General features: G+C 38.9%; 1 non-coding gene across 1 annotated transcript; it reads left to right on the top strand.

Annotated features, from left to right (window-relative positions):
• The first annotated feature begins 10,766 nt into the window (after positions 1-10,766).
• On the top strand, positions 10,767-10,868 carry LOC144458061 (U6 spliceosomal RNA). The gene has a single exon (XR_013487612.1). It is a non-coding gene; the product is annotated as a U6 spliceosomal RNA (small nuclear RNA).
• Positions 10,869-22,574: the final 11,706 nt, after the last annotated feature.

Below are 22,574 nucleotides of genomic sequence, written 5' to 3'. Positions count from 1 at the left end.
GCATCAGGCTTGGAGTCAGGAAGCCCTGAGTTCAAATCCCACCTCAGACAGTTACTAGCTATGTGACCCTGGGCAAGTCACTTAACCCTGCCTGCCTCAGTTTCCTAAAATGAGTTGGAGAAGGAAATGGCAAATTGCTCCAGTGTCTGTGCCGAGAAAACTCCAGATGGGGTCACAAATAGTCAGACATGACTGAAATGACTTCTTCCTTGCGACTTTCCCCATCAGGGTTTTAATATATCACAAGTCAGCAAAAGAAATTAAATGGGAATTTTTGGAGAGTTTTGTGGAAGCTGCAGACAACATGCAAAGGCCAGCAGAAAAAGTTTAGAGACTCAGAAACGCTTAAAATATATGTATGGTATTGTTATCAACCCAAAAGTTACAATATGGTGCTAGCAACACCCCACAAGAGAACAAGAAAAAATTCAGACATCTTCTCTGGTACAAAAGGAGAGCCAAAACATTTTAAGAGGATTTTTCAGCTCATGGGGGCACCACACCCTTAACCCCCACAATGTGGAAGGGATAACTGTATAGCAGGGCCAGGTACCATATCTTGTTTGATCCTCACAATAACTGTGGGAAAGAGATACGATTATTATCCCCATTATACAGATGAAGAAACTGAGGCAAAGAAAGGTTAAGTAAATTGCCTAGCCTGCAAGTGTCTGAGGCTGGATTTGAACTTAGGTCCCCCTGACTTCAGGCCAGGCACTCTATCTACTGTGCTACCTAGCTGCATATGTAATAAGCATGTCGTAAATCTTAAAAACAAAAACCAAAACCAAAACCCTCAAACTATATAAATGCTAGTTATCATCATTATCAGTTAATAATGATGATTCATATCCTATATATATATATATATATATATATATATATATATATTTTTTTTTTTGTGCTGTTGAAGAAATAGTCCTTGGTTAGAATGGCAGAAGGGAAGATCAGTAGTTGCTTTTTAAAAAAAGATATCAAATGAAAAGATCCCTACATAAATGATTAATACCATCACCTTAACGTTGTGTCCCAACCTCTCTAGGACCCATCCACATTCTTGTATTCATAGAATGCTTTAGTATTTCAAGGCGCCTCCATATTATTTTTGTTTGATTTTGATAACAGCTTTGTTGGGTAAGTATTGCTATCTCCACTTTGACAGGTGGAGAATAAGGCACAAAGAAAAATGATTCTGTGAGGTGGCACAGAATAATAGAGAGAGTGTTGGGCGCAGCATCCAGATGGTTTGGGTTCAAATCCTGCTTTAGACACTTAATGGTTGTGAGTCCCAGGGCAAGTCACTTAGCTTCTCTCTGCCTCAGTTTCCCCATCTGCAAAATGAGAGAGTTGGACTTGATGACTTCTAAGGTTCCTTCCAACCCTAAATCTATGATCCTCTGACCCTGTTTATACCCCTGGTTCACAGGTCTTTGACTTTCATTCCAGTCCTCTCTCTACCACATTGTGCTGCTTTTCTTATATTCTATATGACAATTTTTTTCTGGATAATGGGTTGAAAAAAGGAAATTAGTGAGTCATTTAACTTCTCTGGAACTCAGTCTCCTGAGTCCCATGAGATAATGTAACTTTATAAAATCCAAAGTGCTCCAGAAACATCCTCTATTTTCATTCCCCTTTGGCCTAAGGTCATTTCAGATTCTTAAATTTCATGGCTCTGTTCAATTAATGGAGCTTTCAAAGGGTTGTCTCTGAGACCCAAAGTTAGCCACCAGTGTATCAGAATCCAGAATTATGAAGGGCTGCTGTGCAAGCAATGGTCACAAGAAGCTATTTCTTAACCAAGTCCCCAAAAACATAGCTATGGATTGTAAGAAATATTCCATTAGCAAAAATGATTTTTTTAGATACTTAGGAAGATTTTTCTTTAATGCCTGATTTGAGAGACTGTACTCAAGGAGAGTTGGTGAAAACAATACTAGATTAGGAATCAAAGGACTTTAGTTTGAATTCTGACACTAGCAGTGTGACTTTGGACAAGTCACTTAACTTGCTGGGTTTCAGCCTCCTCACTTGTAAAGTCGAGAGTGGGGAGAGGGGGAGAGTGAGATAATCCTTACGGCTCCTTCCAGTTCTAAGCCTATGATCCTAAGAAGTGCTTCTGTTGACTACACTTAGCTTTTTCTTCTGTCTGTCTACACTGTTCCTCACGTACACCAAGGCAGGGCGTCCTGAAATGGCAAGTGATCAAATCATGGCTAATAGAATTGGTCCGTATGCCTCCTACTAATCTTACTTCTCAGATATCAGATATTAGAGATGGCTCTGGCTTCTTATCTTTAGGTAACAAGTCAACCTTGTCAAATTTGGTGTCGATGAGATTGTTTACTTGGTTCTTTGGAAAAGATAGCCAAGAATGCTGATACCAAAGTGATGACAGACAGCTTCAAGATTGAGGATAAGTGTGGCATGAAAAAACAGGTCCATGCACAGCCCTGAAATGCAAATTTTTATTTTTAATAAAGAAAAGATTGGGGCATGGCAATTACCTTGGCCACCTTCACACAGTGCTTTAATAAATGCTTGTTGGTTAGCAGGATTTTCTTGAGAGCCTAAGAGTGTCTCTTAAGAGGTAGTCTAGATAGCACTCCCAATGAAGAGGTGCTTCTAGAAAGAGTCCCACAATTGCCTGTAGAACTTCAGCATAACATCTGGATTGTAGGAATTTTAAGCTTGAAGGGACCTTTGGGTTGTCTTCTTCAACATGAGCATTTGATTTGCATAAGGTCTTTTGGGACTACATGATGACTTAGTGATGGTAGAACCTGAAAGAAGTTTTACCGATGCTTTTTGTTTTAATATCAGCCACTTGGGGATATACTTACTTTCTCTTTTTCCAACAAAGGAAATTGATAAAACAGAACCAATCAATGTGCCTGACTGGTCACAATGCGCTCTTCTCTGATGGCGTCTGTAAACCATTGTCTTTCTGTTTGAGTAGAAGAAGGCTGTTGTTGTTGGCAGAGATACTGAAGTGGTTTGCCATTTCCTTCCCCAGCTCATTTTACAGATGAGGAACTGAGGCAAAGAAGTTAAGTGACTTGCCCAAGGTCACACAGCTAGTAAATGTTTGAAGTTGGATTTGAACTCATAAAGATGAGTCTTCCTAATTCCAAGCCCATGCTCTAGCCACTGTGCCACCTAGATGCCCCAGAAGAAGGCTCCTTAGGGTTTATATCAGAGAGGCTCTTTAGGGTCTTCTGCATATCTGAGGGGCTTGACACATAATGCAGAGGAAAGAGCACCGGGCTTCCATTTAGGAGAGACTTGGGTTCAATTCTCCTTCCTGTACGATAATGAGATGAATAACTTCATTTCTCCCTGCCTCAGTTTCTTCAGCTGAAGAATGGGCATGATATCACCCAGAGTATTGACTTCACAGTATTGTAAAGATCATGTGAGCTATAAATGTGAAGCATTTCACATATCTCAAAGTAGCATATAAAATGTTTGCTATCACCATCATCATTATTATCATCTTTAAAGTGACTGAAAGGGAGGAGAATTTTCTTCTTTTTGCTATATTGAATATATTGGAAAGGATTTTAAAAAAATCTTAGTATTCATTTAATTATATTACTTGTCACTAGGAAAATCTATGAATTAATACGGACTCTTTTGATCATGTGTTTCATTCAAACACCAAGGAATTAACATATCCAGTGTTCATATTTAAGTCTCCATTAAAAGGTTACAGTTGAAGTATTGATTTTAGTCTGTACAATTATTTTGAATTTACCAATTCATGACTTTTCCACCCAGAGTCCTACTGCTTTAGGTTCAGCAGGAGGTAAGACTGGGAGAAAGCTAAGGAGAAATATCAATAAACAGAATAATACAAAAATTTTGGCGAGGTCACCCCAAATCTATTGAAACATGTTTTCATGGAATTTTTCCTTTCTCAATATTTTATAAACACAGTATTATGTGACATATTATATAATAAAATTCAAACAAATACAAAAATTCATATTTTTAACAATATTACTGAGTTTGAACATATATTTTTTATAAACATTCAAGTTTATCATGGTAACAAATTGTCAATCTATGACCACTAAGACTCTCTCTCAAAAAGAAATTTTAAAATAGAAAATCTTCCTGACGCAATAGTATGCTTTAAAATCACTGATGACTAAAACACAGCCTACTAAATGTAGACCATCATCTCCTGTACTAGTTTCATTGTTTACAGATGAGGAAAGTAAGCTCCACGGAAGTGGGTATCTTGCCCAAGTTTACACAGGTTAGTGCCAAACCTGAACTAGAACCTAGTTGACAGGAATCCAGAATCATATCCTTTTTTTATTTTTTAAGTGAGACAATTGGGGTTAAGTGACTTGCCCAGAGTCACACAGCTAGGAAGTATTATGTGTCTGAAGTCACATTTGAACTCAGGTCCTCCTGACTCCAGGGTCAGTGCTCTATCCACTGCGCCACTAGCTGCCCTCCAGAATTCATATTCTTATGAATACAATTTCCATCATGAAAAAAAAGTTAATGTGGTTATACTTCACTTGTCCAGAGAGCAGATTTCTATTGATTTTTGTCCATCTGGAACACAGGGCTAAATGGGAAAGTAACTAGGGAAAACATCTTTGAACCTTTGAAGTAGCAGCCTCTGAACCTGGCTACTTTTACCCCTCAGGAGATCACAGAATCATAGATGGGGAGTTGGAAAGGGCCTGACAGATGATCTACACCAACTCTCAGACTCTTGCTTAAAACACTAATTTCATTAATTTGGCACTTTAATTTCATATACAGTTCAAACAGGCTTGGGTATCTGGTTTTCCAGCCCACAGCAGATTAGAAGCAACAAATTGGATAGGGGAGGGGTGCTCAATCAGAGCAGGGGGAAGTGGCAGCTGACAATGGGGTAGGAGTCAGAAGAAAAATATCCACAAAACGGGGTCATTAAGTCTCTGATGGTATCACTGTTCAGAAACTGTACATAATGATGGCTCTGAATCCTTGAGGAAAAGTTAATGATATATTTTAGAACGATTAACATAAACAATAACATAAATAATTAAAAAATGTATTGAAATGTTCTTGTTGAGTTGTTTCAGTAATGTCTGATTCTCCATGACCCCTTTTGGGATTTTCTTGGCAAAGATACTGGAATGGTTTGCCATTTCCATCTTCAGTTCATTTTACAGAGGAGGAAACTGAGGCAAACAGGGTAAGTGATTTGCCCAGGGTCACACAGCTAGTAGGTATCTGAGACCAGATTTGAACTCAGGTCCTCCTGGCTCCAGTGCTGGCATTCTATCCACTGTGCCTGCTAGCTGCCCTAATGTGTTAAAAGGGGAAAGATATAGCTATCTGGGAAGCTCACTTAGGTAGATTCCACAGGGATGCCAGATAAAGAAGGCAGTGTGTGGTACAGTGGAAAGAGAACTGAGTATTTATCACTGATACCACCTGTGTGACCCTAGGTGAGTCCCTTAATCTGTTGTGGAGTCAGTATCTTCATCAGTAAAGTGAGGGGAGTTGGGCTGGAGGGACCCTTTCTAGAAATGTGGTCCTAAGCTCTTGACAGTTGGGAATGTGTCCTATACTCTTGTATCCCCGTTGCCTCATATGGAAGAACAGTATCTACTTTTATTTGGTTTATAGAAACTATCTTGGCCTTTTTCATTTGGTTGACTCGCGTAGGATCTAGGGAATTCACATACACCCTCTATCTTAAGATCTATGTTTATTAAAGGCATTGCCTCTTCTTATAGAAACTGGTGGACATATGTTCCCTGACTGTGTTGTGTCCCTGGCAGGCAGCTCAGACTGAAGCTCCAGCACAAGGCTGCTAGCTGTTTTTGTAGTCATCAGATATAAATCACCTTCCTCAGGGATGGAAGATAAGAGAAAAGAAGAACTTGACTGCCCCAGAGGACAAAATAGCCCTTTATTTGGCCTGCAGCTTCCTCTGTCCTCTGCCTTTTTGGCTGTCATTCCTAAAACTGCCCTCAGGGAGCCTGGCACCCAGGAAAGCAAAATGTCACATGTAAATCTCCCTAAGAGAAGACTGTGGGGGCTTCCACTTAAAAAGGGAACATGTCTTTGTGAAAGTAATAAAAATCTCCTACCAAATCCCAAATAGATTGAAGAGACCTGCAATTTCACTTGTATGGGCACTGCTTCTGCCTTTAGACAATAACCTCTTGACATCTCAGAGTTGCTGGGACCCCAAGAAGATCCATCACCTGCTGGCTAACCTTCTGATGGACTTCTCCACACTTCACTAGTTTGGATCCTCAGATAATAAATAAATACCCAGTCTCTTTCCAGGCCTGTAGGATCATAGAGTTAGAGTGAGAAGGGACCTTAGAGCCCATCTTAGAGAAGGAAAGGTGAACCACTCCAGTATTTTTGCCAAGAGAACCCCAAGGAGGGCTCATGAAGAGTTGGACAGGACTGAAAAACGACTAAACAGTCTGTGTTCTAAGATCCCTTTTAAATCTGACATTCTATTTTTCTGTGGTCCCTTCCATGTAGAAATTTCTGTGGATTTTATGAAAATCTCAAGGAAGAGGTTTAGAGTGCTATGTTCTTATATACACACTCCTTACTTGAACATGTAAGCTTGGGAGCAAACATTGATGGTTAAGGCCAAATGTTATTTATTTGTTATTAATATTTAAGAGGGAAAGAGGATACTTTCTGTAACTGCTACATTCAAACAACTCTAAATGGAAAAATGACACACCAATCCTCACCCTCCATCATATTATGCCTTCTCCTCTTCCCCCACCCCACCACCCCCTACCCAATTCCTTCTACATTTATTTTGAGGCATTGGTATTTCCCATTCCATTTACCAAGGATGGAGCCATCCCAACTAACCTACAGCATGTTTCATTCTCATGGTCAGTATAATAAACTTGTATTAAGTAGGCACCCACTGCATACATAATCAATCAATCAAAAAGCACTCAGGCATTGTGCTAAACCTAGAGATACAGAGAAAGACAAAAGCAGACCTTATCCTCAAGGAGCATCCATTCTCCTGCGGGAGAAAACATAAACACTAGGCATATATCAAATATGTACAGAGTAGAAGGAAGGGAGTCTGAAAGGGGAAGGGACTTGCTGGGGGTACCAGGAAGGCCTCCAGCAGAAGGTAAGACTTCAGCTGAGTCTTGAATGAAGCCAGGGAAACCAAAAGGTAGATATGAGGGGGCAGAAAATTCCAGGAATGGGGGATCACCGGTACAAAAGTTCCAAGATGGGAGAAAGGTAAAACAATTTACTTTCTCCATACGAACCGAGCTGTAGAAGACAGGGCATATAAATATGGCTCTAATAGGGTAAGTGCTTTTGAAAGTTCAGAGAGATTTGAGGTGAGAGAGCAGACAAAAAAAATAATAATAATAACAAAAGAAGTAACAAATCTCATTACTTTAGTATTATAAAGCTCACAATGTGTTTTACATAAAAGTTATCTGTGAGTCAGGCAGATTGAGAATAGAAACTTAGAATCTAAGCTACTGGAGGGCAGAGTCTCGTTAATTTTTATTTTCACGTCCTCAGAGCCTAGTATAATGCCTGGCACACAGTAGGTGCGTCAATGCTTGTTGATTTAAGAGTTATAGTTGGTCAGATTGCTTACTGTCTCAGGGAGGGGGGAGGGAAGGGAAGGAAGGATAGAATTTGGAACTCAGAACTTGAAAAAACCTGAATGTTAAAAATTATTTTTACATGTAATTGGGGGAAAAATAAAATATTTTTTTAAAAAAAGAATTACCATTGGTGTGGGTCTTGATGGACTTCACAGAGGAAGTGACTGGCCCTCAACTGGACTTTCCTCAAAACCTTTCTATTTTGGTACAATCTGACTCTGTCGATCAGAGAACCTTCGAGAACCAGAGCTCACTTCTTCCTGATGATAAGGCTTCCTATAAAAGCTGATATCTAAATTAAAGGCAATAAAGGATGTGCTAAAGAAAGGAGCTCAGCCTCTCTGTCAGCAGTGAGGGAAAGAAGTAATGATCTCTTCACGTTGTCAAACCACACTGGAAATGGAGCCCTGAATTACTTTCAATCACCTGCTAATTATCTCCACCTGGCACTCTCTGACAGTTACTTGACTCCTGTGAGCTTTTCATCTGAATGTTTAATTTTTTAAAAAGGAAGGCGCAAAAACAGAGCATTTGATCTATTATGAAAAAGGTGGAAGTTAATGGTTGTTCTCTGCAAAAATTGAATTGCAAAGCCCCAGGCTGCTCTGAACAAGGGATCTGGGCTGGTTAGAATTCTCCCTACCTACTCCATCTCCCCAAAGGACCTGAACTATCTCCATATCCCTATAAGTGTTTATCCTTAAATAAAGGATATTTTAAAAATATTTAAAATATTAAATTAAAATATTTTAAATAGGTTTAATTGACAGTATACTTTGTATTTAAGCATCAAAACTTTTCAGAGTTTGAGTAAGGGTGTTGTAAGGCTCCAAGGAGATAATAAATGTAAAACATTTTGCAAACCTTAAAGTGCTATATCAATGCCAGTTATTTTGTTATTATTACTATTATTTTATAGTCACTAGGCCTCCAGGCTGGTGATGATCATTTCCTAACCCTTCTACTGCACACTTATGCTGAGCTTAAGTACTGTTTATAGAGCAATACAGTGGTGTGTTGGTAAATGTTTAACTATTGGACTCGCCTTTCCACAAAATGTATACATTCACACTTTTAAATCCAATATGCATAATTAACATTTCCTCAAGTCTAGACAATCAACAAAAACAAATGAAACCAGGATTTGTAAGGACTGCTGGTTTCTCAGGTGTAAATACTCATAATTGAAAATTTAGCAACTGGAGCTTATAAGCTAGTTAGGACCCTGTGTTTGGGTAGCATTTTTTTTTTTTTTGGCTAGGCAATGGGGTTAAATGACTTGCCCAGGATCACACAGCTAGTAAGTGTCAAGTGTATGAGGCCGGATTTGAACTCAGGTCCTCTTTACTTCAGGGCCAGTACACTATCAACCATGCCACCTAGCTGCCCCTGCTTCTTGCTAGTGCAAACCTAAAGCTCCCAAAGTTGGAGTTTTTCACTTAGAATCTAACTGGGCTAGGTTGATTACAGGGATTGCAGTTTTAAATTCTTTGCTAAAGCTCTTGGAGGTGAATACAGTACCCTGTGTATGGACTTATCAGAGCACAGGATAGCAGAATTATAATCTCCTGTGTTTTGTACATCACTGGGTGTACATCACCCAGAGGATCTGGGTTCAAATTCTACCTCTGAACTATGTTATCTATGTGACTTTGAACAAGGGAGTTTTTTTTTCTTTCTGGGCCTCAGTTGAAAACAATATGGACTGTGAGGTTCCATTTCAGGATTCATGAACTACAATATTCAGTCTTATCTGGGAGAGGTTTTTTGGTTTGTTTGTTTTTGGTGGGGAGGGGAGGGGAAAGGCAATCAGGGTTAAGTGACTTATCCAGGGTCACACAGCTAGTAAGTGTCTGAGGCTGGATTTGAACTCAGGTCTTCCTGCCTCCAGGACTGGGGCTCTATCTACTGTACCACCTAGCTGCCCCACATATGGGCAAGGTTTTAATCAAGGCTTAACAAGTATAGCAATACTCACTCTGCATGTCTGGTGAATGTAAAGACATGAGTCATCCTGGTCATTCTTTCCCTTTGTCTTTTTGCAGTCAGGTTACAGTGGAAGCTAGCATGGGCTGGGGATATGGAGGTGGGGCTGTCATCAAGGATGAATGAATAGTCTGATTCTATTTCTGAGTTTAGGGGCTGCCACTCGTTCAAGGCTTCTTTTAAAAGAAAACAATTGATGGTGGCCCTCTGGAAAGAGATGATACAGAAATAACAGTTGAGCCTTTTTCTCTAACTATAGGAAGGTTATAGGTTAGGAAGAATAATTTGGGGGAATAAATGTTTTTGGTTTTGAGTGCCATAGTTCAAGGTAAGAATTAATTGCTGTCTGCTGCCTCCATTCCTTCCCTCAGTACTTAGCCACCCACCTCCTTTGAAGCAGATCTATACACATCAAAAAGATGAAAGACTTCACAAAGCACAAAAGTTTTCCTTTCTACTCTTCTGGAAGATTTCTCTAACTTTGCCAATCCACTGAAATAAAGTACAGCATTAGATAGGGCAGAAGCCAAAAATTGCTATTTGTTAAAATAGAACACCCAACATAGAGACAGAACTCTGTGTTTTATCTGTTATTGTTCAGTTGTTTTCAGTCATGTCCAAATCTTTGGGACCCAATTTGAGGTTTTCTTGGCAAAAATATAGGAGTGGTTTGCCATTTCCTTCTCCAGCTCATTTGACATATAAGGAACGAAGGCAAACAGGATTAAGTGACTTGCCTAGGGTCACACAGCTAGTAAGTATCTGAGACCAGATTTGAATGCAGGAAGATGAGTCTTCTCGACTCCAGGCCTGGCATTCTACCTACTCTACCATCTAGCTGCCCCTATATTATATACATAGACATATATAACACCCCATCAGCTCAAGCCCAGGTACATAGTCCTAGGATGGGGAAGAGTGCCCTGGTAAGGAAGAGGTTAGCTGAGGTAGAAATCTATTGAGAGCAGGACAGGACAAAGGATGGGTTTGTCTCATTTGGTACAGAGAGTTTTAGTTTGTGTGTTAAAAAAAAATACATTCTAGAATTGAAAAAGAATCTTCTTTGGGAACATGGAATGTTATCTAAATGCCATCAAACACAGTCATCTACACTTCTATAGGAAATACAGAGAAGCTAGTGTTTGCTTTGACAAATGCATGCACTCAAATTGGAATGACACAGAGAATAGCATGGCCCTGTACCAGGACAACACGACATACAGAGAAGATACAAAGACCTGCATTGATTTGACTGCCCTCAGGCAGACAGACAACATAGAGTCTTTATAAAGTCATAGGTCTGCAGACATAGAGGCGAAAGAGATATTAGAAATCACTGGGCCCAGCTCCCTCATTTTATGCATGAGGCAATTGAAACTTAAAGAGGTGAGTTGATTTTGTACGTAGTGGAAAGAACACTGAAATCCAAGTCAGGATAGGCCTGAGACCAAATCCTGCTTCAGACACTTACATGCTGTATGACCTTGGGTAACTTTAACCTTTCTCTGTCTCAATTTCCTCATCCGTAAATTGGGGCCAATAATAGCACCTATCACATGGGGTTGTTATGAGGATAAAATGAGATATTATATGTAAAGTATTTTGCAAATCTGAAATGTAAGCTATCATCGTCATCATCATCATCATCATCATCACTACTGCTACTAGTACTAGTACTGCTATTACAAGTGCAACTACCACCCAAGGTCATTGTTGTATGTCCTTTGTTTTTGAAGAGGACCAATGACATCACAGGGTGATGTCTTGACTTGAGAGTGAATTGGATTTAAGTGAGGCAGAGTAGTACAAAGTCATCAGCCTCACTATCTCTTCCAGAATCATCAAAGTCCAGTGGCAGGACAAAAGTCAGGATGACTGATGATGGCCTGGGATGCAGTGGATGACCTTGGTGTCTTCGATATCCAATCAAGCTTTAAGCACTCTACTTTCATGGCTATTGGAATAAATTGTTGTCATCTGCCCATTCCACCATGTCTTCACATGGTTAGAGTAGACACTTCCCCCACCCCAATTCACCAACAGATTTGAGGTCTGTCGATTATCCTTAACCTGGTTTAGCCCATCTGCTGAGACAGTTTCACTGGGGTGTGGCTATCACTTCTTGGAGCCACAGGTGAACGTTGAATGGCAGGTGAACACCAAAGGTGGGGAGCTTCCCTGAAAAAGGCTTGGCAAACCCTCACCAGAAGAGCTAGTCCTCCCTGAACACCTCAACCCAAGGTCATACAGGAAGTAAAAGGAAGAGCCAGTATTCAAACCAAAGCCCTCTGATTACACATTGAGTAGCCACCTCTTTTATTGCTCTCTTTGCCTTCTTAGTAGATGGTTTCAAAAATTGCAGGGATGGCCAAAATACCCCATTATTGCTTGGTGATCAACCATCATTTGGTGATAATGAGCTTCTTCACACCGTGTCAGGATCAACATATCTAGCCTAGGTCACCACAGGAAGATAGCCAGAGAGCTCCGCAGACACTAGTGACAGAGTTGGGCTAGGAACATGCTACGTACAGAGCACTCCAAACCTTTTTGAGATTCCCTAAGAATGGGAATCTTAGCGGATATCCTCATAGATCAAGGAATGGATAAACAAATTATGGCATAGAAATGTGAAAGATACTACTGTGCCTTAAGAAATGGTGAAGGAGATGGTTTCAGGGAAACCTGGAACACTTGTATGAACAGATGCTGAGTTAAGTGAACAAATTTTTTTTTGTTGTTCAGTCAATTTTCAGTCTTGTCCGACTCTTTGTAACCCCAGTTGGGGTTTTCTTGGGAAAGATACTGGAGTGGTTTGCCATTTACTTTTTCAGGTCATTTTACAGATGTGGTAACTGAGACAAACAGTGTTAAGACACTTGCCCAGGGTCACACAGCTAGTAAGTATCTGAGGCCAGAATTGAAATCACAAAGATGAGTCTTCCTGGCTGCAGGCCCAGTGCTATATCCACTGTGCTACTTCACTGCTGCTGCAGTGAACAAAACCAGAACAATTAATAAATTATCACAATATGGTAAAGACAAACAACTTTAAAAGAATTAGGAATCCTGATCAGCATCATGACCAATCCTGATCCCAGAGAACTAATGATACAGCATGCTACCCTCCTCTCAATAGAAAGGTGAAGGACTCAGAGTGCAGAATGAGACAAATAATTTTTGGGTATAGCCAATGTGGAATTTTTCTGGGGGATGGATTATACATTTTTGTAACTGATCTTATTTTTCTTTCATTCTCAGTTGTTGGGGAGGGGTGCAACTTGGGGAGGTGGATTTTTGCTGCTAGAAAATAATAAAATGTAATTTAAGACACTAAATATATAAATATTCAGGACAATAACTGTATGCAAGATATTATTATTGATCTCTAGATAATTGAATTGGTATTTATATAATGTAAATATTGATTAGAGTTTCAAAAAGTATATCAATATTTGTAGAATAATTTGCTGTTCATTATTAGGAATATTATAATTAGTTTTTATTGCTTCAGTATGAGCTATTGAAAATTTTAAAGTCAGAAACTTTACAAGGACTTTATAACTACCCTGCACTAATAAGATAATTTCTTCCACCAGACTAGAAGCATAAATGTTATTTCTCTGATAATTTCACTACCTAATTTCAAATAGATTAGCACCTCAGCACTGAACCACATGCCTGGAACATTTAGCATGGCACCTGATTAACACCAATGCCCTTTGATTTTCTTTCATCAAACCTATTTTCAATAATCAGAATTGAGAAATAGTATACAGTTGCTGTTTAAGCTTTTCACCTCATGCACTTCTTTTCTAATTCCATTGAAGTGCCATCAACTTTTATTTGAAATTTTATTTTATTGTTTTTTTCAATTAAAATGCACCTGTGTTCTCTATCCTCCACTACCCCACCCCAACAGAATAGGAAGGAAAGAAAGAAAAAATAAAAAGAAAACTCATATAACAAATACACATATTTAAAGGAAGTAAATTCTCTCTTTGGCCACATCTAAAAACATATGTCTCATTCTGCATTTTCAGTCCATTGCCTCTGTGTCAGGAGGTGGGTTGTATAATTCATCTTTTTATAGTGGATAAAGAGCCAGCCCTGGGACGTGTAAGAAGTGTCAGAACTGGGATTTTAACCTACCTCCTCTTGGACTGTCCCCAGGTAATCAATAAAGATGTTAAAGAGATAACAAAATATTTGTAAGTTTCTTCATTGGTTTCCTATACTTTGTGATCTTATTTGGGGCTTTCTTGGTAAAGATACTAGAGTGTTTTTGCTATTTCTTTCTCTAGTTCATTTTACAAATGAGGAAACTGAGGCAAAGAAGGTTAAGTGATTTGCCCAGGTTACACAGCTAGTAAGTGTCTGGGGCTGGATTCGAACTCAGGGCCTCCTGACGCCAGGGCTGGTATTCTATCCACTGTACCACTTAGCTGCCCTACTTGCCACCTACCCTGTATCTATTTTATGACGATAGCCAAAAGCTTTCTAAAATTACTTTCCATCTATGCTGTATCTATATTGTATGTACTTAATTATTTATATGTTGTCTCCCTCATTAAAATGTAGTTCCTTAAAGGCAGGGACACTGTTTTTTTGCCTTTCCTAACATCCCCAGTGCTTAACATTGTGCCTGGTATGCAATTAGTGCTTAATAAATGCTTGTTGCCTGACTTATAGTTGGGGAGACTTCCAGCTGTGGCCCAATGATACAATGTTCCCACACACTTTAGAATAATTATGGTGGTAATTATTTCTGATATTTCTCACTCATTTATCTTAGACCCTGGTTTCACAGGCCTTTTGGAACCTTGCCAGGGTTTCTAGTGGCCCTTTTATTTTCCTCTCACCTTTCCCTTTGCTCTCTGTATCTGGGATCTGGGCGAGAAAGAAGAGAGATGATAAATAATCAAAACAACAACATTAAGAGTAACAGTAATAAACTTTTAACTTGAAATTTATCTGAAAAAGACTATGCAAAGGGTATGGCAATCATATGCAAACACATGCAAATTCATGCACCCTAATGAAGCCTACTGTCTTAGAACACACTATAAAAGACTATTATGAATGGCAGTCAATCCCTAAGTGATAATTATGCAATGAAAACACTAAAATGGGATTTTCAGGTTCAAGCAAGCATGTCCTTGAGTTCAGATGAATCATCAGGTGTTGACTCAACTGTGTTTAATAAAATACTTTAAGGTAAAGAAGCATCCAACCTAATTTAACTGACATTAGGGTTGCTTGGATCATTTTGATGAGAATTATGGGTAATCAGTGGGTTCGAGGATGAGATAAGCAAGTCTACTAGAAGGTCATATATTCTTTGATATATTACTGTAGCACTTTTGTTTTTCACTGACTAATAATATGTTGTCTTGGATTGAGGATCTATATGTATTTAAATAAAAAAGAACACGACAATTCATATACGAGTCTTGACTTCTCTATTGAACTCTGGATTCTCCTTTTTAACTCCTACTACATGTCTCTATCTGGCTGCCCCACTAAGATTCAAGATGAGTATGACTAAAAATCAAGCTCATCTTGTACTCTATCAATGGCACTACCATCCTCCCAGTCACTCAGACTTGAAATCTTAGAGGAGCCTTTGACTGTTCTCTTTCTCTCATTCTAGACTAACTGCTGTGAAGTATTCTTCATATTAAATATTTCCTTAATATTTCTTGGATCCTTTATTCCATAGCATTTCCACTGCCACTACCCTAGTTCAGATCTTTGTTATTTCTTCCCTAGACTATTGCAGGAGACTCCAAATTGATCTTTTTGCTTTTATTTATCTCCTTCCTCCAATTTATCTCTTATACCACTTCCAGATTCATCTTCCTACTGAGAAGGTCTAATCATGTTGTTTCAGGGCTTAAAAACCTTCAGTGACTCTCCATTGCCTGTGAAAAAAGTCTAAGCTTCTTAGCTTAGCATTAAAAGCTCTTTGTCCCCAAATTCCAACCTTATTTTGCAGTCTTACCTTACTCAAGAGATAGTGTGAAATAGTGGATAAAGAGCCAGCTCTGGGATGTGTAAGAGGTGTCAGAATTGAGACTTTAATCTACCTCCTCTTGGACTGTCCCCAGGTAATCAATAAAGGGGTTAAAGAGATACAAAATATTTGTAAGTTTCTTCATTGATATTTCATTTATACTTTAAGTAACACCTGGATTTTCCCCTTTCACTAAGACATTTTAGACTTCTTTAACTGATTTCTTACTACCTATCAATAAGGGATAAGGTGTTTAAGCATTAGGAGCAACTGGGGAATGGTTGAACGAATATAAAGATACATTATTGCGCTCTAAGAAACAATGAAAGGGACTGATTCAGAGAAGCCTGGGAAAACTTATATGAATGAAATCAGAGTGAAGTAAAGAGAACTTTGTTGTTGCTGTTGCTCAGGCATGTCTGACTCTTCATGACCCCATTTGGGGTTTTCTTAGCAAAGGTATCAGAATGGTTTGCCATTTCCTTTTCCAGCTCATTTTACAGATGAGGAACTGAGGCAAACAGGGTTAGTGACTTGCTCAGGGTCACACAGCTGGCTAGTATTTATCTGAGGCTAGATTTGAACTCAGGAAGATGGATTCCTGATTCCAAGGCCAGTGCTCTATCCACTGTGCCACCTAGCTGCCCCCAAAGAGAACTAGGAGAACAATTTACACAATGACTACTATAATGGAAAAGAAAACAACTGTGAGGACTAGAGAACTGTAATCATTGCAATGTGCAATCACGATTCCAAAAGAGGAATGATGACATTCACACCCCACCTTTTGACAGAGAAGTGATGGACCGTAGCTACAGAATGAAGCGTACATTATTAGACATAAAAAAAAAATTAAGGAGCTTGACCTTCACAAGCATGTGGCAACCTCCCCCCCCCCCCCGCCATATCTCGGAAAGAACTCAGCCTCTCAATATTTTAACACAAGCACATCTCTCATTAAAGCATGGAACCTTAATTTAACAAGTTATTTGCCTTCATAATAAGCCCTTCATTAAATAATCTGCTAATAGCTATTTCCTGTTTACAGGCAACTCAAACATCTTGTCTTGACTCAGACACACAAAGATGTAGCTTAGAGGAATCTTGGCTCCCTTTAAAGATCAGCTCAAATGTTTCCTCTTTCAAGAGGCCCTTCCTGATTCCTCCAGTTATTAGTACTGCTCCATCCCTGAAATTATTTTGTATTTACTCATCTGTATTCACATTGTTTTCAACCAGTAGAAAGCAAGGTCTTTAAGGGGCAGGAACTGTTTCCTTTTTGTTTGTTTGGTTTTTTATCTCCAAGATCCATCATAATGTCTGGCATGTAGTAGACAATAAATGCTTATTGAATTGAACTGTAAATTAGCCCTAATTTACCAAGAGGAAAATACTAAAGAGTCATCTCAGTTTGAGATAAATTCGCCTTTTGGGTGACAAGATTATTTATCGATGATTTGAAATTAGTAGAAATTAGCCTAATTCAATTTTAATAGATAAACATCCTTATTTTATAAATACTATATTAGATGTCACTCCTGAGATCTGTTTGAAGATCTGTTAAATACATTTTCTTGCTGCCAAATTCTTATTAAAAACAGAAGAAGTAAAGTAATTCTGAGAACTACTCAATAAGCTCTTGATAGTTCATCTAAAAATATCCTAAGAATGGTTCTCATGCCATCATTTCTGGGCTCTAGGGGTGACTCGTGTAGCGAAGACATATAAGAGATGAAAGAAGGATATGTGTCAGACACTCACATATTTCAAACCTTCAAAAAGAATTACAACCCACTCATTTCCTCCAAATCAGCTTGGTGCCAAGGATGGGCAAAGTGCTAGGTCGTATTTATCTCAACCAATGTTCAGCCATCCTCTTAAGTAGCACATGTAATAAAAACAATAACAACAACAAGAAGCCTGATCCATATGCCCATCTTTGGGGCCCAAGAATGGGCTCCAAGCAGTCTCTATCCCAGGAAATGACAGACTGAGAAATAACAATAAATCTGCAAGGGAGGGATAGGCAAGCTAGGCTGGCCAACATTACAGAGGGACCCAGCTTCAGGGACAACACATTAGCTGACTGCCTAATCTGGAGAAAGAAAGGAATGAAAAAGCCTTTCTAAAGAGAGCCTTGAATACAGTCGAGAGATAGTGGCTTGGTAGAAAGCTAGTGCCATTGAAAGCTCATCTTCAGTGGAATGCCATGAATAAAATTCAACTGCCAGAATAATCAGTCAATAAAACCATCAAAGGAGAGTAGAAGCATGCCAGACTTCAGTGGAACAGAAAGCAAGAGTCTTTTGGAGGATGGGATGGGTCTGAAGGCTTAAACTAGCATAGAGGCGTACCCTGCATGACTTCATTATGATTGAACCACTCCTTGACATCACAAAATTCTGCTGATGCAAATCAAATCAACAACAACTTCTGATTCAAGATGGCACTATAGGGAGCCCTCTGAGCATGTCTGCTTACTGCCTGCAGCTTACTTATTTATTTTGTGGGACTAACTGCCTCCCACAACACACTTTTTTTAAACATCCTGTTTTTGTTGAACCACTTTAAAATGTTAGACTGGGGCTATTTCAATAGTAGGAAAAGACATGTCAAGGCCCTACATGGAAAGGCAAGAAGGATCTTACACATTTCTTAGAAAAACTGCCATCCAATACTGACTTTGAGATTCGAGGCAGTTTCATATACGCACATATGTATCTTTTCAAAAGTCTTCATGCAGTAGCAAAGTGGTTCAAGTATCACTTTCAATATGTTGCAGGTTGACTTTGTAACTGGAAAAAAAGGCCTGGTCTATAATGGAATATTCTCCATGTAATAAGCACCCATGTTGTTCAAGCTAGATCTGGAATTCTGAATCATCAAATTGATCTAAGTAGAGTTGGACCAAATAGCACAGGAAGATTTATTGTGCCTTTAGGCACAATCTCTATGCTAGCCATGGTCTTTAAGAAGCTACTGGAGAGAAAAGATTTGGGACAGAAACCCCATATGAAATGGTGAAACCCAGCTCTTCCAAAAGCATTGTGCAAAAAGTATCTGCATCTCAAGTGATACTGTGGGTGGAAAGGGGAAGTTTGATTTATGACACAGGCGTGCCCAATCACTGCGATCCAGTATTCTATTTAATGCTGTCATCAGAATTAAACATGTGGGCCTGGTTGCCACTCACCGCGGGCTGTGCAAACACATTTTCTTTCTGCATTTATTTTAATCCCTTATGACTCTGCAGGTCCCTCCATTCTGTTCACTGTCCTAGACTGAAGCTACAAATGTCCCCTCTTTAAATAGTCACACATTTACTTTGCTTGTGACTCTGGGCTATGTTGACAATAACCTTTTGCCTATACCATTGCCTTCTAATTGTTCCCTTCTTTGTTGTCACTTTTAAAAAAATTAATTATGAGTTTGATGGCCATTTTTAGGCATCGAAAGCACTAATGAAAAAGGCCACATCACTGTCAAAAAACTGCCAATAGAGTAGTGTGATAGTTAACCTCTGAAGGATTTATGAGATATGGAAATCTTTAAGGGATTTACTTTTTAAAAATTACAAATGCATCCATTGTCAGCAATAGTAATCAAATATACATATAAAACAAGGTTCAAACAAGCAAAATCCTCAGCCTTTAAAGGAGCAGAAGCAAACGAATTAGCAAAGCACAAGCAGGAAATGAAAATGTTACTCTCTGTCCCTTTCCAAGCCTGCCTGAAGTTCTGCCACCTTTGGCTGTGTTTTCCTTCCATCTCTCTTTCCATTTATACACATACTCCAACATATACATACACACACAATCCAATTCATACACACACATGTGAATATGTATTTAGTTCTGATTCCCTTTGCATCACCTCATGTAGGCATATCAATATTTCCTTGATAGCTTCATATGTATTATTTTTTATAGCATTACAATGCTTCATTGAAAAGCAGTTTGGCATAGTGATTAGAGGACCATCTATTAAGTCAGAAAGACTTGAATTCAAAGTCCTGCTTCTGATATATAATGGCTCTGGCCCTGGACAAATCACTTAATTTTTTAGTATTACTTGTATTGATAGAAGAAAATTTCACACTAGGAGTTTCCTACACCAATCACATTAATTTATACTAGTTTGTTCTATCCTCCAACTCTTGAACATATAGTTTATTTAGAGATTTTGAACTGGAATAAAAGTTATCTGTCATGAAAGGAGGTTTAGAAAAACCTATCATTGCAGGCCAGTTGGTGGATGGGTGAATAATACTTTCCAAAGATACGATTTCCTTTTTTAGTATTTCAGTTTCCATTTGAGCCAAAGGCCTAGAGATTGTTTCTGGAATCCCTATACTGTGAAAACAGAGTGGATGGGGCTTCTGGGAAAGGTTACAGAAGAAGCAACACAGTACATAATCCATAGATGACTCCCTGTGCTGCTGATATCTGAGTGCCCACTAATGAACAGTACATATGTCTTTTGAGAAAGTATTTGCCTGTAAAATTGGTGTTCATGGTATATTCATATTTTATTACTATTAATATGCTCACAATGCGAGAAAGAAATACAACTGAAACATTCTGTTTTTGTGACATTAAAAAGTCACTAAATCTGTCATACCACCAAAAGATATTGGCTTGGGACTCTAATGTACAGATAGAAGGGAAGTCAATGAATTATAGTGGAAAATGTGCTGTAGTTGGAATTAGAGGACCTGGGGTTTGGATTCTGGCTTCCTATACTTACTACCTGGGTCAACCAGAGCAAGTCAATTAAACTCAACTTCCTCATCTGTAAAATGGGGATATAATACTTGTGCCACCTACTCACAGCACTGTTATAGAGAAAGAGCCATAGAAACATGTTCGATTGGAGTTTTGGAGGGAAACACCCTAAATTAGGCACTGTCCTTTTTTTTCAATCCAACTATATTTATCTACATGGCTTCCCCTTCAGTGAATAGACTACAGTCTCTTCCCCTCTCCTCCTATTTTTCCTGTAAATTACTTTTGGCTGCTAAACGTTATACGCTTACTGTATTTTGAATTCTCATAGGTTATGGTACAAAATGTTTGAAAGGAAGGGAATATTTTTGATGAGATTATCTAAAACAATATGTCTTGAAATTATCTTGGTCTGTGATCCACATGCAAAGATCATAGGGGTCCATGGATCAGGTTTTGGCACTTCAGAAGTCATCACTACCACTATTATGAATTCTTATAGCATGTGAGGCTACTTAGGATGAAAATCAAATTAAGTGGTAGATTTTTTAAAAATTGTAAATAAATGCAACAGGCAGCTAGATGGCATAGTGGATAAAGTGGATAAAGGCCTGGAGTCAGAAAGATGAGTCTTCCTGGGTTCAAATCTGGCCTCATAAACTTACCCTGGGCAAGTCATTTAACCCTGTTTGCCTCAGTTTTTTGTCTGTCAAATGAACTGGAAAAGGAAATGGTAAACCACTCCAGTATCTTTGTCAATAAAATTCCAAAATAATGTCACAAAGAGTTAGACACGACTGAAATGACTAAACAACAACAAAAATAAATGCTAGAAACCAATGTGTGGGCTGTGTAATATTTTAAACTTAATACCATACTGGAACAGTTCATGAGACACTGGAAGGTCCTTGGGGATCATCACACTTTGCTGGAGAACCACTGGCTTGAAATGTATGATTGTGAAGTAATAGGAGGAAAAAACTCATGGATGTGGGAAAAATGGAGTCAAGATAATCTAAAAGATGGGGACCTTTGCTATACTGGAGGGAATTAAGGGCAAAGTCTACCACTTTTAAAGGGTGATGGGAGCTTTTGTTAAAACAGAAAGAATGCAGTGCAAAAAAGGTCAACAATTCTACCAAGTCCCCTCATGGTTATGTTGGTTTAGGAGAATGAATTCCTTTTAACTTCCATGATGTCCCTAGCAACTAGTGACACAGCCATGCAAAAAACCTTAAAGGTGTTTTGTCATCTAGCATTTAGTAAGTGCCTACTATGTGTCAGGCACTGTTCTAAATGCTGGGGCACAGTACAAGTGCTATGCACTTAGCAGCGCTATTCTAGGCAAGACAGAACTAAGGATCTTTGTCCTATATTCCTTCCTTAAGGCACCATCCCTCATATACTATACTAATCCCATATATTTTTTTTAAAGTCCTTTTTTCTCATTCAAAGACCTGAGGAGAAACTGTCACAGAGGAAAAAAGTTGGTGGCAAACTTTTTCCTGCTTCCTTGCTGTGACCTAGAGTTTTATTTTAAGACCAAATGAAGTGGTAGGACACCCTAAATAGCTCAATGTAGGGCTGTATGGAGAAATTGTGTACTAATGGGGCCCTGGAAATGGTGAAAGGAGATTTTTCTACTCCTCTCTTTCAATTAATGTCATCACCTGTCTAAGCCATTAGTCAAATATCAAGCCAGCCATCAGTGGTTCAAATGGTTCTTATGCCAGCTGGAGGACACTATTATGTCTCTTCCTCTGTCCATCCCCCCTCCATTGATTCAGCATGAGAATTCTGAGGCAGCAGTACGAGGAAACAAAGTGGATGCTGCTATTCTAGAAATGCTAGAGTAATATTACAGAACCTTCAAATTGCTACAGAGTTTTCCTCATTACCACGTAAGTAGATAGTAACTAAGCGGTGAAAGGCCCTGGTATCAACAGAGGGTACAGAGCTTCCAAATGCCTCATTGTGGCAATGGTCCTGGCTTGATGAGAAAAACTTCATCAAGCTCAACATGTCCTTTGAGGTTGAATTTGATCCCTCATCTATACTCATCTGCCACTGAGTTTCCTTCAGCCTCTCCATTTCTAAAGATCACCAATAGTTTGCCATTTATTGGAAGTCTCTCGATGTTTGAAAGATATTGTTTTATGTCATAGGAGATTCAATTACAAAGTAGAAAAAAATCACCATTATGTTAGC

Source organism: Phascolarctos cinereus, unplaced genomic scaffold (genome assembly GCF_003287225.1).
Source record: "Phascolarctos cinereus isolate Bilbo 61053 unplaced genomic scaffold, phaCin_HiC Scaffold_5;HRSCAF=322, whole genome shotgun sequence".
Lineage (NCBI taxonomy): Eukaryota > Metazoa > Chordata > Mammalia > Diprotodontia > Phascolarctidae > Phascolarctos > Phascolarctos cinereus.
Note: the sequence above shows the minus strand (reverse complement) of the source record. Positions and strands in the feature narration are given on the sequence as shown.